Source organism: Camellia sinensis, chromosome 2, assembly GCF_055761805.1.
Source record: "Camellia sinensis isolate YWXY chromosome 2, ASM5576180v1, whole genome shotgun sequence".
Lineage (NCBI taxonomy): Eukaryota > Viridiplantae > Streptophyta > Magnoliopsida > Ericales > Theaceae > Camellia > Camellia sinensis.
The window spans coordinates 30,150,333-30,165,786 of NC_138962.1; the positions used below are offsets into that span (position 1 = coordinate 30,150,333).

Here is a 15,454-nt window from a genome sequence, read left to right on the forward strand (position 1 = left end):
CAAGTATAGACCAAATCGCCTAAATTGGAACGAAACATTGCATGTTTGTTTTGAAAATGGTTTGCTACTCGCAAGTATACTAAAATGCAGGTTTTGCCACTATCTAGTGGGTTTAAAACTCATAGTTTTAATGCATTATTCCAATTTAGGTAATTCAACCTCCACCCACAGGCATTCAAGCAGTTATATCACATAAGCAAGTAGCCTCATGGTAAGCATGCTGTCATGGCAACACTCACACGCATGCAAGGATGCTAAAACATAAATGCTTACCGAGTACTTTAAGCCAAAACAGAAACTAGTTAGTAATCATATGCATGATCCTAGTTCATGTTAAGATGGCTAATGCAACACATGCAAGATGCAGCTACAATAGGCTCGGCTAATCTATGGATGGCATATGATGATGCTACAACTAACACGTATTCAACTTGGAATTGAAATAAAATGCAGTTAGTATGATGCGCCGAGCCCGGTGCATGCAAGACAAATGTATGGATGCACGCATGCATAGCATAAGGTATGCTAATTTAAATATGACCTAATACTAACCATCAAAAGCAGGTAAGTAAAAGAGAGAAAGAAGTGGGGGTTGGAAGACATGCACACACACACCCACACGTATTACAAATTCGCCCTCGCTCGGAGGGACCAAAAGAATAATACAAACCGAATAAGTAATTAACTACTCTAGCTAATTAAATATTACAAACCCTTAATTAATTAAACAAATTAACTAAGCTACTAAAGCTGTAAAACAGCCTCGGGAAGAGGGATGAATGAATGCTCGGATTGGCTTCGCTTGGAAACCCATTGCCATGACACATGTTGCCTCTGTTTTTACTGTTTAGCACCTCTGAAGACTACACAAGTCCCAATGTATGCTCTCTACACACTGTGGAGTGCCACCGGCCAAGGTAAATGATCACCGGCTAAGGGGATGTGGTCATCGGCCACTGGTGTGACTCTCGGCCAGCAATACAAGGTCGGTCGGCACTGTATGTAGTCGACCGGCCAATTCTTCCTGCAGAACCTGTTTTGACAGCAGCAGAGGGCAAAACAAGGCATGGCAATGCATTTCAAGAAAATATGTGCACCAACACACCCCTTATCATGTTTATGACTCAAAGGGATATGGTACTCGATTCTCGGACCACCAATCGCGCATTTCAATGTATGATGGCCCAAGAAACCAAGTTGTTCATTTTAATGTCAAATATAATGCACACAAACACACAATGAACTCAACCTCTATTATACTCAATTCAAGAGGCAAAGCATGCATGCCAATGTAATGCAACCTAGGCATGTGAGCTAAGTGTGCAACATGATCATGCAAACAACAAAACCATGTGCAATAGGCACATGAACTAAACAAGTAAGCATGCAAGGCATATAACATCAATGTTAATGACACACATGCAACAACATGAAAGGCATAACACATGTAAATATTCAAAGTGACTTAACACAAGAAGCATGCCAAATGCAATGACACTTAAACATGCAACATGTTAATAGGCTAAGTACCTAAAAATACAAACATGTATAGCATGCAACAACATGCCAAAGGATGGTCTTAAACTAATTTGGACAGCCTCTACTAGGTCCAAAACAGGGGCCAACATGCTCAAGAATGGAAGCCAAAACACATACAAATAGGCATGCATGCAAGGTCCAACACTTAGGCACATAGAGACAACTTTTAAGAACACTTAAAAGAGGAACAACATGGGCATATGGCATGCAATGTAAGCTCTGAAAATCATGTTAATGATGGTGCCAAAACAAGCAAACAAGACAAGCATAGCATACAACAAATGATCTAAAGCCTAAGGCTCACCAAAGAAGCATTGAACTACACTTAGTGCAACCACACATGGCATGAATTAAGTGACTGAAAAAAGAGATGTGACATGCTAAAATGAGCCTCAAAACCCACCTAAATGGCATCTAAATGGCTTAAGTATGGAAGCATGCACAAGGGCCCAAACAAGGAGCATAAGACAACAACCTTTTAACACATTAAAGGGATATCAAATGCAAGCATATAGACATGCCACAAGGACTGAAATAACATGACAAGTGGTTCCAAACCATTGAAATGATGCAAGGATGGCATGCTAGAGCAGTCAATGCTCAAGGCATACAAGAGAGTTTGCATGGTAGCTACACAAAGCAAAGCATGGATGACTCAAATGACCAAAAAAAAGTCCCTTAGCATACTAAAACAAGCATAAAAGCTTCACAAAGCTAGGCCAAAACATATGAACATGGTAGTCTAAATGCTAGGCACATGTTAAGGCAAATCATGGCATTACAAGACATGTATACAAGCTAAGCATGGTGTGTCTAAACCAAGTAAAAACAGAGGTAATATATGGTAAAATACTACCAAATAACACTTAAGACATGGCCAACATGCACTTAGAAATGATGCTCACACATGAGGCTATAATGGCCATTATTGAAGACAATAAGGAAAGGGGATGTCCCTCTCCTTCTTAGGACCTCAAGGCACCATCCTCACCACTGAAATCCCTCAAGATTTCAGTGATGAGGAGGCCCAAACAAAGTGGTCCCAGAGCTCACCAAAAACACACAAAAATGGGGCCAAATAAGGCTTAAGAGGGGGTAAACAACCTCAAACACAAAAGTGACCTTAATGAAGTAACTTAAACACAAAAAAACAGAACTGTTTTATGTTATACACAAAGCTCAAATCAGCAAGAAAGATAGGCTAAAAGTGTGTGCAAAAACAGGGAATAAAGAGGGAAAATGAGTTACCTTTGTTACCAAAAGGGGACAGCAGCCTCTTGGTCCAAAAAAACAGTCCGTTAGCCTCTGAAAATGGCCTCCAAGCTCCTTAGGTTGATGATGGATGTGTTTTGCTAGGAGGTGTAGTTCAAATGGCCAAGAACTAGACTCTTTTGCACTATCTAACCCACACAAATGTAGAGAGAGAGGGAGATATAGAGAGAAAGTGATATATATATATATATATATATATATATATGATATATATCAGATTTTCTAACCCTTGAAATGGGAGGAGAGGCCCTCTATTTATAGAGAAGATGAAGGCTTGAAGCTTCTAAGGGAAGCTAAGCAAAAGGGTCAAGGGGGTCAAGCTTCTCTTAGAAGCTTGGAGCAAAAGGGCCAAGCTTCTTGGAGAAGCTAGGCAAAGGGGTCAAGCTTCTCTTAAAAGCTTGAGGAAAAGGTGCAAAAGGTGCAAGCTTCTCTTGGAAGCTTAAAAGGGTTCAAGCTTCTTGGAGAAGCTTGGAGCAAAGGGCTCAAGCTTCTTGGAGAAGCTAGAACAAAGGTTCAAAAGGTTCAAGCATTCCCAAGAAGCTAAAACCAAGGGTCCAAAAGGTTCAAACTTCCTCAAGAAGCTAAAATAGGGGTTCAAAAGGTTTAAACCCACTCAAGAAAAGGGCTCGGCCAGAAAAAGTGGCCGATTGACCAAAATCAGTGGCCGGCCGACCAAACAGAGTGCCGATCGGCCAAACAGAGTGCCGATGGAAACAAAACATAGCCGGTGGCCTCAAGACATGGCCGGTGATGTGTGGGGATAGCCATCAAGCCACTCCCTGCCCCTCAAAGGCAAAACACAAGTGTTTGGTGCAAAACCAAACACAAAACAGTCGAGTCGAGAGATCCTGAGGCAAGGCGCGTAGCCGAGACCTCCGGGAACTCAAGACGAACACAAACAAGGATGATCACCGAGTGTTCAAATGGTGACGCCCAAGTCTTGAGGATGGTAAAAAATGGGGTGTCTACAGCGGCCTTGAGCTCAGTATCTTTTGTGGCCAAGGCATCCTGTAGCTCTTTCTTGGCCTCGGCCGCTTTTTCTTCTGCCTCTTTTTTTCTGGGCCTCAAGAACTTTTTTAATGGCCAACAGCATCTACTTTTTCCTCAGCCGCATCCTTTTCTTTAATTGCCGTTGCAGCCTGATTGGATAAAGTTTTCATCTTGGCCTCAATCTTTTTTAAGGTCTTCTGCAAACCAGAGACCTCCCTCGTCTTGTCGGCCAGCTCCTTCCGGTTCTCAAAGGCTTGCATTGAGAAGGAATGGGCATGCTGGATGGCCTGAAAGTGAACAAAACAGAAGTTAGTAAAATTCTCTAAGTATGGAAAAATAGAGAAAGAAAATTACCAAGTAAAGGGACTTACTTGAATGGAGTGTTGTAGCATCAAAGCAAAATTTTCATACTGGCTCATCTCGACGTTTCAATCAAGATCGCCAGGAAGAAGCAAAGCCGTACTAAGAGCGACGCCGACATTAACGTCGTCGGCACTATCGCCAGCTCTAACTGGCCTGTCCTTTAGTGTGATTTGGGGGGCCCAGGGGGAGTCAGACTTCATGGAGCCCGAAGCTGTTACAGAAGACGACCTCGGCCTCTTTGATCTTGTGGACTCGGATGGTTGGGCCTCCGCAAGCCTCTTCTCGGCAGCAGATGGGGCCTTATATCTCTCAGCCAATTTGGAAATTGGCAAGGTGTCCTAAATATCAACCTGAGTCACCGTTGCCTTTGGCTAAGCCTTCTTTAGCCTTTTTTGTTTCGGCTTTGGCTGAGATGGTGATGGTTTAGCGTCAACAATGGACGAGATGTTGGCCAAGAGGTCCTTAGCGACTGCTTTCTGGCGGCCCAACTCAGCGGCGAAAATAGTTCGGCGTCGTCGACGGCGTTGAGATGACGGGATCAGCTGTGGAGCCGAGGTAGATAGTTGTTCAGCTGGATCTGAGGTTGACCCCTGATCCGGCCGAGATGAAGAAGCTGTTGGTGGAGTTGTGGCGTAAGGAGGAGACTTTCTTTTCTGCTTCCTTGGGACGTCGGGAAGCAACGACTTGTAGGTCGAGATGAAATTGAGTAGTAAAGGAGCTCTCCGCTGTTGTACAGGCAAATCCAATAGTTTCTTCAAGTCCTTGCTGGGAAAGAAGGACTTGCGGAAGTCTTTTGGTGGTTGTGGAAGAGCTGCAAGAAAAACAGATGTTAGAACATATGGAAAGAAAGAAGTATTAAACGCTTGGAAAAAAGTAGCACTTGGCTCTTACCATTACCCTCTACGAATACTGTTCGGCTGAGAGGGTAGAGGTAAAGGTCGTCATCTGGAGCAAACTCCCAGTTGCCTGAGACAATGATGTAATCATACCTGGCTCCTTTGTTGGAGTCTGGGAGGTCGGCAACCAGTTTGTATTCAGTAGACCTAGGTTTGAGGTAATAGACATAGCCTTTTTCTAATTTAAGGCCACACATGGTGTAGTAATATTGGATGTCGGCTAAGGTCACCCTAGCATTTTCTCGGCGTGCTAAGGCTATGATACCATTAATGACTCTGTATGAGTTAATGGCTAACTGCATCGGGTTAAGCTTGTAATAATGGAGGACTTATTGAAATAGGATATCTAGCGGAAGCCTGAGTCCGCACTCAATAAAGGCAACAACAGGGAAAGGCATGAGGTTTACATCGGGCATGATGGAGTCGTTTTTCCCGGCCAACCTTAAATGAACATCGCCCGGGATGTCAAACTCCTGCCTGAAGTGCTCTAATTTGGTCGGGGTATCTACCCTATGCTTCCACATACCCATGACGTCGTCTTAAATTCAGAAGTTGGATTTCAGAAAGAAGGTGTTTTGTAAAGGTTTTAGAGACCTCGGCTAAAAACCTAAAAAATGCACTATGGTCAAAATTTGTGGGGATTCTAAGGGGAACTCGTTTTGATTTTTCCCAAGGTTTGTGGATTCTACAAGCAAATCCCAAACCTAGATCTATGGAAACAAAGATTGAAGGCACGAATCTGGAAAAGACACAGAAAACAGAAAACAAAGAACGTGTTTCAGAATCAAGAAACAGTGATGAACTATCAAGAACACTATGATGAAGTGTGCACAAGGGTGTGAGGTCAAAAATAGTGACAAAAGTGAACAAATTTGTGAGCAATGTGTGTATTCAAGACACGAATTGGGCAAAAGCAAAATCGTAAAATAAATGTGCTCAGATACGTGATTTATAAATCAAAAACTTGAGCAGAACAACAATGGCAACAAATAATAAGGTAAAGCTTTCTCAAAAACTAGAAACCAGAAGGGAACAAAAGCTTACCAGAGGAGTGAAGCCGGTGTTGAAGATGCCAGAGCCAGGAGACGGTTACATTCAGAAAAAGGACAGCGAAAGCTTCACCAGAGGAGAGGAAATAAAGCTGTTACAAAGCTTGAAAATCTGGAAACAATGGCGTATTTTGGAGAGAGAGAGAGAGAGTTGAGAGCCTGAGAATAAGGATGCCAAAGTGAAGAGACAGAGAGAGAGAAATTGGTTTTGATCAAAATGCGGAGAATGGCGGCAAAACACCATCAATGAGCCTAGAACAGCGTATTGATCAGACGGCGCACGCAGGCGTGAGACAACTTACAGACGCGTATCTTAATGGATGATGCATTAAGATGGCCGACATGAACGATATAGGTCTCATCACCTCAGAATGCCGAGGTAATAGAACCTAGGGGCAGTTGTGGGGATATATTTTCTGAGTACCAACACATGGCCAAGGTGACGCCGACGTGTCAGTCGGGGTGCCACGTGTCCTGGTCGTGACGCCGAGGTGATCTCGGCTACGCCGAGGTTATCTCCGAAGATATCGGAATCCGGGATAAGTGGATAAGGGACAAGAGTCCTAGAATGAGGAAGGACTTCAGTCTAAATAAGGATAAAGCCCTTAGAGAGTTTATCTTTATCTATTGGAGAGACCAAGCTAAACACTGGCAGAAGTCCATTGAAGCTAGGCTTCTATTGGGACTAGGATTGTGTTGGCTATAAAAGAAAGACACCCCTATGGGTCTAAGGTACGCAATTTATATTCAGAACAGTGAGTAAGCACTATTGATTATCTTTGAGAGATATTTGATTACTGACTTAATCATCGAAGTGCCCCCGAGTGGACGAACCACCACCAGAATCTCTTCTTCTGTTGCAGGTCGTTCGGGCTTATCCTATTCTGTCAGTGCTCTCCAGTTGAATATTGAGTTGGCAATATGGTCGGAAATTCACTCACAGAGGAATATGATTAAAAATTGAAAAGTAATTACCTGTTATTATATTATTAATTTTTTTATTATTATATATATATTTATAAAAAATTTAAAATATTAATTAAAATAATCACCTTCCAAATGAGTTGTTTCTTTCTAGACCACATCCATTACGCTTTTTCTTTTTACAAAGTTAGGGACTCTCCTTTCTCTCTTACGTTCGAGGCAACAAAACAAATTTCTTCATTGAGGCGTCTCTTTTACTTGAGGCTCTATCGAAATTTGTATGCTGAAGATATGAGAAGTGGCCGGTGGACAAATTTCTGCAACAAATCAAATTTCGCAGGTGGATGGTAGTCGGCAGCGGCAGCTGATGGGAGTGAGATATAACAGGTAAGTAATATTGAACAAGTAGATGACATATATAAATCAGCAATGCTAGGTATCATGAAAATTTTGTCATGAAAATAATCATGAAACCTTTGTGACCCTTAGATTACACTTAGAATAAAACACCACACACTAATCAAGGTAATCCAAGGATCATAAATTTTTCATGATCATTTTCATGACAAAATTTTCATGATCCCTAACTTTTCCCTATATAAATATTTGAATAGATAAATGATATTTAAAAAGATAGACATATAAATAAATTTGAACAAATAGATATTTTTTGGACAAATAATAACCCTTTTATTTTGAAAATGAATACAAACATTTCCCATCTCATTATATTTGAATTTTTTTTTTTTTTTTTTGTATAAATTTTCTTTTATATAACACTACTCTTTTCTAAATTTTCTTACAACCATTGAATTATGTAGTAGATATCTTCTCTTACAACCACAACCATTCAATGAAGAGAATATAAATTCTGGATCAGTTAGTATATTAATAAGCAAAGCCCACCACTTTTCTCTCTCTCTCTCTCTCTCTTCAGTTTCCTTTTCCTCACCATGGATTCAACTCCAGCTGAAGAAATAGTCCACGATTTTCCATCCCACGTTCGAGTTTACAAAGATGGCAGAGTAGTACGATTCAAAGGCACGGATACTGTCCCTCCCTCAACCAATCCCGACACCGGCGTCCAATCCAAAGATGTCGTAATCGATCCAGAGACTGGTTTATCTGCCAGGCTCTACATCCCCAACAATCCACTTCACAACAAGCTTCCTATTCTAGTCTACTTCCATGGCGGAGGCTTCTGCACCGAAACCGCCTTCACTCCCACATACCATAACTATCTCAATTCACTTGTGGCCGAAGCCAGTGTCGTTGTCGTCTCTGTCGATTACAGAAGAGCCCCTGAGCACCCTCTCCCAATCGCTTACGATGATTCTTGGGCCGCTGTCAAGTGGGTTGCTTCTCACTCCTCGGCTGGTGGTGGTGAGATATGGCTAAAGGAGTATGTTGATTTTGATCGGGTATTCTTTGCAGGAGATAGCGCAGGGGGTAACATAGCACACAACATGGGAATTCGGGTCGGATGGCATGGACTGGATGGTGTGATGAAGTTTGTTGGGATGGTTTTAATCCATCCATTTTTTGGAGGGAAAAGTCCAATTGGTTCTGAAGGTAGTAATAGTGAGATGATTAATAGTAAGTTAATTATTGGGAAAGAGGTTGCTGATAAATTATGGCTCTTTGTGTACCCGTCGTCCAGCGGGTCTGATGACCCTTTAATTAACCCAGTTGTGGATCTAAAGTTTTCGAGTCTGGTTTGTGACAAGGTGTTGGTATGTGTAGCTGAGAAAGATTTTTTTAAAGATAGGGGTTGGTATTACAAGGAGGAATTGGGGAAGAGTGGGTGGGGAGGAGTGGTGGAGGTTATGGAGGCTGCAGGGGAGGGCCATTCGTTCCATTTGTTTAACCCGACTTGTGACAATGCTGTGGCCATGCTCAAACGAGTGGCTTGTTTCTTGAACGAGGACAATCCCTAATTGATTTTGTTGTGTTTGTAAACTTATTTCTATTGTTGTGTTTTTCTAATGTAATTTTGTTGTGTCTATCAAATGTTGCTTTGATTAAATAATGAATAAATCAATTTACTGTTGTGTAACTGAAGTTTTCTTCCTGTGCCTTTCACAACTTTCTTCACGTTCTTTGATTATGGAGGCAATAATTTTCGATTAGGATTTGACTTATCTCCCATTGAAAGTTTAATTATGTCAAATAATTTAAACGAAAATCTTACCGGTAAAATTTGTTTAACACTCTTTTCTAAAAGAAGAAGTGAGACTTGAAATGTCAATTTGTGTAAACTCGCATTTTCCACAAGGACGATGGCGTAAGGCAAGTGATGGAGTCAGTCTGCAAAATAGTTATTTATTTATTTATTTATTTTTATAGTAAAAGTTTTAGTTAATGGAGGTGTTTGTTTGACTTTTTTTGACCCAATTTATACCTTTTAGCTTTAGAAAAGTTATTTTAAATTATTTGATTAAATTTATTTTAAACAGTTTTAATTCTAACAATTTATTTTAATTTAAAAAAATTGATTCTGAGAAGTTGTTCATCCCTTACTTCTGATTATCAGTTTTTACAGTGTACATATTAATTTACGATTATACTCTTAGATATTTTTATTTTTAAAAATAGAAAAAGACTCAAATGGTCTATACATTATTATTATTATTATAATATGAGAAATGTAGACAAGTAATGAATAACAAAAAATAAAAGTTAATTGAAAAAGTTACTTCACAACTTATTTAACAAACACTACTCAACAACTTAAAGCTATAATCCAACAGTTACACAAATTAGATTAACAGCTTCTGATTAAAATCATAATATATAATTTGTGTGAGACCTAGAAAATCCTCTTACATGGATTGTTGATGAGATCCAACGAAGAGATGAGCTTGGTTCTTGTAGATCTGCAAGGATGAACATAGTTAGCGCCATTTAACCAAGGTTGCCGGCCGGAGACACTCCAATTATGAAATTAGAATCCATGAATGAAGAGTATAGATCAGGAATAGTAAAGAGTGTTGTGTGTGAAATATAGGGAAGAATGACCTACCCCTAAGTCATAATATATAATCTGTGTGAGACCTAGGAAATCCTCTTACATGGATTGTTGATGAGATCCAACGAAGAGATGAGCTTGGCTCTTGTAGATCTGCAAGGATGAACATAGTTAGCGCCATTTAACCAGGGTTGCCGGCCGGAGACACTCCAATTATGAAATTAGAATCCATGAATGAAGAGTATAGATCAGGAATAGTATAGAGTGTTATGTGTGAAATATAGGGAAGAAAGACCTACCCCTTGTGTATGAGGTCTCCTCATTTCATAAAGAATAGCTGATATTTGTTTAGGATATTTTACCCTTATAGCTAGGATATTTTTTTGGCTCCCACAATAGCCCCAAAACTTTCACTTTCTTTGATACAAGAAGTGGAAGTTTTTTATTACCTAAAATGAAGTTGAAGTTTTTTATTTTGAGTTCGTGTGGATAATGCGTAGTTGATGTAGGTCTCACTCTTGGACCACATTTCCAAGCAATGTGGCTTGAATAAATATCAAATCCCCTAGAATATATGTATGTATGTATGTATGTATGTATGTATGTATGTGTGTGTGTGTGTGTGTGTATGTATGTATGCATGTATGTGTATGTATGTATGACTATATGTATATAAGGGAGAGAAGTGAGCTAAAGCCTAGTAAGTAATACTATCTCTATAACGATGGGCCACGGTATCATAACCCCCAGGCAAAGGTGTAGGTCGCAGTATTATAACCCCCAGGTTAGGGTGTAAGCTACGGTATTATAATCCTTGGACGAGGGAGTAGTATATTGCCGAGTGCGAAGATTGCTTCAAAATAAAGACTTTCGCGTCGAGTTAGAGATATTTCTATGTGCCGAGCACATAAATGATTGCCTGAACCAAATAATGTAGATATATCAGTTAAAAAGTGGAAACCTATAAAAGCTACAAAAAGGACGGCGTGGAAAAATATGCAAAGCATTACCGAATGTGTAGTATGAGTTGTCTTGCCCTAACACTAGCGCTTGCTTGGAGGTGTGTAAAAAGGAGCTGGAGTTTGTAACTCAAGTAATTTTCTTTGTAATGCTTAGACTAAGTTGGCCGAGTATTCATGCATAGCAGAGGTGCTGAGATGAGAATTGGCTGATATGCCCTAAGTGGAAAGAGGAAATTTGACTAAGATGTCCGAGTTGGCAATAAATGACCAAGTGTAGACACCCCATTTTTGACCGACCTTAAGACTCAGACGTCACCGATTGACCGCTCGATAATGGTGCATATTGTGCTCATTCAGAAGTTTCAGAGTCTCGGCTATGAGCCTTGCCTCCGGACTTCCGGGCTCTTTCGTGTCTTACCTCGGTTTGCGAACCAAGCTCCGTTTTCTCTGTTTTCTCTTCCCGAAGGAGGGAGAGGTCTCGTAGATCATCTCTCAGTGGCCGTAGGCTACGTTTCGTGGTCGTAGGCCATTTTTTCCGTTTGGAGCCCGGTTTCCGATTTTTTTTTCGGAGCCGACGGCCGTGTGCCTCTGTTCGGGACCGCTTAACCACCTCCGTTTGCCACGATTTTTGGTATACACCCCACCACCATCCAATCCAACAACTTGGAGCTGTTTTTTAGAGCTTAGGAGCACCATTTCTCAGACCAAGAGCTGCTGGTCCATTGGTCTTCAAGGGTAAGCTTCTTTTCCCTCTTTTTTGTTCCTATCTTGCTCTATATCTAAGTCTTGCTTGAAAGTATTTTTGGGCTCCGACCCAAACTGAAAATAGTCTTATTTTAAGCTCTATTTCATGTTTGATTAAGGGCTTCTCCCTGTTTGAGGCTTCTTTTTACACTTTGTGTTAAAAGCTTCTTTTAGGCCTCTTTTTTGCATCGTATTTTAGGCCTATTTGTAAACTATTTCGAGCTTTGCTATAAACTGTGAGTTCCCTTATTTTGAGCTCCTCTTCAAATTTGTTGAAGGGAACTTCACTGTTTGGGACTTCCCTCTATCACTTGCCTCTTTATCCCTCTTTTGGCCCCTTTGTTTGCATGTTTTTTTAGCTCCTTGTGCTTGTATTTTTGGGCTCCGACCCGAACTATAAAGAGTCATATTTTGACCCCCTCTTCATGTTTGATCAAGGGTCATTTGCTTTTTGAGGCTCCCTTTTTGCTCTTTGTGTTTAAACCTTCTTTTAGGCCTATTTTTGCATAGTGTTTTAAGCTTACTTGCACACTATTTTGGACTTGGTCATAAACTGTAAAGTGAATTATTTTAGCCCCTCTTCAACTTTGTTGAAGGGATCTTCTTTGTTTGGGGCCAGATGCTGTCCCTTTGTGTTTAATCTCTATTTTAGGCCTTTTCTTGCATGATAGATTAGCCCTATTTGCATTCGTTTTTGGGACTTGTTATAAACTGGAAATATGCATGTTTTGGGACTGTCTTGCTTCTGTATTCATACTTCATGATCAAATAATGCATGTTTTGTATAGCTATAGGCCAATGCATATGTCTAGTTTTGTGTTTCGGGTTCATTCCATGCATCGGGTGCCATGTTTCCATGTTTCGGGGCTGTTTTGCATCATATTTCAGCACTGAAATTTACATGTTTGCATACCATGTTTCATGCCTTGCCATGCCTTGTTAGTGTTGCATGCTATGCCTTGGGTTCGGTCCTCGATTTGCGTGCATGTGTGCACGCATTTCGAGTGTCTCATTTTTCATCTCATGGCTACTAATGTGAGTGTGGCTGAGGTCCACTCATGTTGGTGTAAGTCCATTGTGCATTGAGTATGCCATTTCATTTTATAGCATTGCGTATGCTAGGTTGTATGTTAGAGCATTGCGTATGCCTTGTTACATCGTGCATTGTGTATGCCATCTCATAGCATTGTGCATGCTAGGTTGTATATTAGTTGCATTCATGCATGTCATGCATATTGCATTGTGCTTGGGATAGGAGTTAGCCCGAGCACGGGAAACGAGGGACGTTTCGTACTTCGAGTGACGGAACGTGTCTCAATTCCCAGTCATTGACACTTCGGATTATCCATGATGGAGTTTAGGTTTTGTTGTGTTGATATGTGCATTCATTTCATATTGAGTCGTACAATTCGACTCATCGGCCATCATGCATTGATATGCGTGATTGGTGGCACGAAGACCGAGGACTACACTCCCTGAAGAGTAGTCATGCATACACATGTGAAAATACTTTGCCATGCCCCTTTGTTGCTCTCTGTTGCAGCAAATCAGAAATCGACAGCCTTCCAGAGCTTGGCACGCATTCCAAGAACAATTGCAAACAGAGGCAAACCGAGGCATCACGAGGGATTTTCCGCACAAGGCAACCCGAGCATGCATCATTCATCATTCGGAGCAGATTTGAGGCAGTCCCTAACTTGCATGCCAATTTATTGCTTTCTTAATTTAATTTGTTAATTAATTAGGGTTTTGTACATATTTGGACTGTAATTATTCATTTGGGACTGTATATTATTTATTCGGACCCTCTGCGCGAGGGCACAACTGTAATAAGTGTGCGTGCGTGTGATGTATGTCTTCCAACCCCACGTCTTTCTCCCTTTTATTTATCCGCTTATGATAGTTAGATTAGGGCATGTTTCAATCAACATACAGGCCCTGTTTGGTAGAGCTGTGGGAAAGTACTTATAGCTTATGCCTAAACAGCTTATAGCTTATAACTTTCAGCTTAAGCTGATTTCCAGCTTATTCTTAAAGCATCTCCTGCCCCACTCAAAGAATAAGCTGTTTTCTAACTTCCACAAAGCTATAAGCTATAAGCTATAAGCTAAACCAAACACATCAAAATAGCTTAAATTAAGCTGAAAGCTGAAATAAGCTGAAATTAAGCTGTACCAAACAGGGCCACAGTATGATAGCATGTTTGCATTCATTCATCTGTTTTGCATGCACCGGGCTCGGCGCATCATACTAACTGCATTGTATTTTCAATTCCAAGTTGAATACATGTTAGCTGTAGCATTTCATATGCCATGTCTAGAATAGCCGAGCCTGCTATAGTTGCATTTTTGCATGTGTTGCATTAGACATTTCTGTATAATTAGGATCATGCATGGATTTCTAATTAGCTTCTGTTTTGGCTTGGAGTACTCGGTAAGTTTTATGCTTTAGCATCCTTGCATGCGTGTGAGTGACTGCCATGAATAGCATGCTTACCATGAGGCTAATGGCTTATGTGATATAACTGCCTGAATGCCTGTGGGTGAAGGTTGGGTTATTTGGATTGGAACAATTCATCAAATGTGTGTTTTAAGCCCACTAGATAGTGGCAAAATCATGTTTTCTAAGCCCACCCGAGGGTGGCAAATCTACGTCTTAGCCTACTTGCGGGTAGCACCATCAAACCATTTTCAAAACAAACAAACATAAAATGCTTTGTTCTAATTCAGGCGATCCAGTCTATACTTGTATGCTGTGCGCATCACATAGTAATCTAGGCTAATACCTGGAATAAGAACACATAATGTTTTCAAAAATAGATATCATGGTTAGTAGAGGCCGATCTTTGATCGGGCGAGCAGGGGTGCTCACGAAGTGACCTTCCCCAATCGTACTCAAGTTCCCGAGCCGAGGCAACTTTGGTGATGACAGACATGTGGCCTTAGGCAAACGAGTCAGGGTTTCCTAAATTTTCCCAAAATAAAACATTTAGGTGGCGACTCTGTATCTGGAAAAGCAGTCCATGTTTGGCACTTCTTTCAAAAATCTGTTTTCTCAAAACGATTTGCCGGATTTGGACTCTTTGGTTCAGATTTAGAACCGTGACAATTTGAGAGTCCGAACTGTAGTGACCCCAAATGAACAGAACGGGACTCGTTCCTCCTGGGGCGTTCGGGGACGTCTACACCAAGGTAACAAAATGAATGATCGAGGAGGATGGAAAAGTTTTTCCTAGCCCCACGATCCTGCTGTTAAAATTGCGTGCCTATCGGATGTGGCGTGACCGTTGAGCAATCTTGTAACGCCCGAGTTTTCCAGGTCGTTGATCTTAATATTAGGCGCGGAATTTGTAGAATTGGACTCCACAAATAGATTGTGTGATTCCGGAATTGTTGTTGATACTCAACTGAAGGGACTATTTAGGGAAACGGGAAATATGTTGATACTTAGGGAGTTGATTTGTGAATACGAATGCTGCCAAGTTTGTGAATTGGCAAAATTGAGTTGGGTTCAGGAAATGATATGCCAAGTTGCCGAAGTGAAAGTGCCGAGTGAGTGTAAGAGTTTTGTTTAGTGAGTTCGGCGATGAGCTTTCAATTGATTAACTTATACCTCACCACATTGAACTGTCATAGAATTAGTTGCAAAATTGCCTCGATTTTGCTTCGGTTTTGCTTCCATTGTCGTGAACATGTAACATTGGATCTCCATTGTCCCATTGTCGGCCTTTCAGTTCAGTGTCGTGTC

The 15,454-nt window shown here is 40.9% G+C and overlaps 1 pseudogene across 1 annotated transcript; it reads left to right on the forward strand.

Moving 5' to 3' along the window:
* Window positions 1-7,849: 7,849 nt before the first annotated feature.
* Window positions 7,850-9,089, forward strand: LOC114300258 (putative carboxylesterase 12 pseudogene; annotated as a pseudogene). The gene has a single exon (XR_014360743.1). The product of XR_014360743.1 is annotated as a putative carboxylesterase 12 pseudogene (transcript).
* Window positions 9,090-15,454: the final 6,365 nt, after the last annotated feature.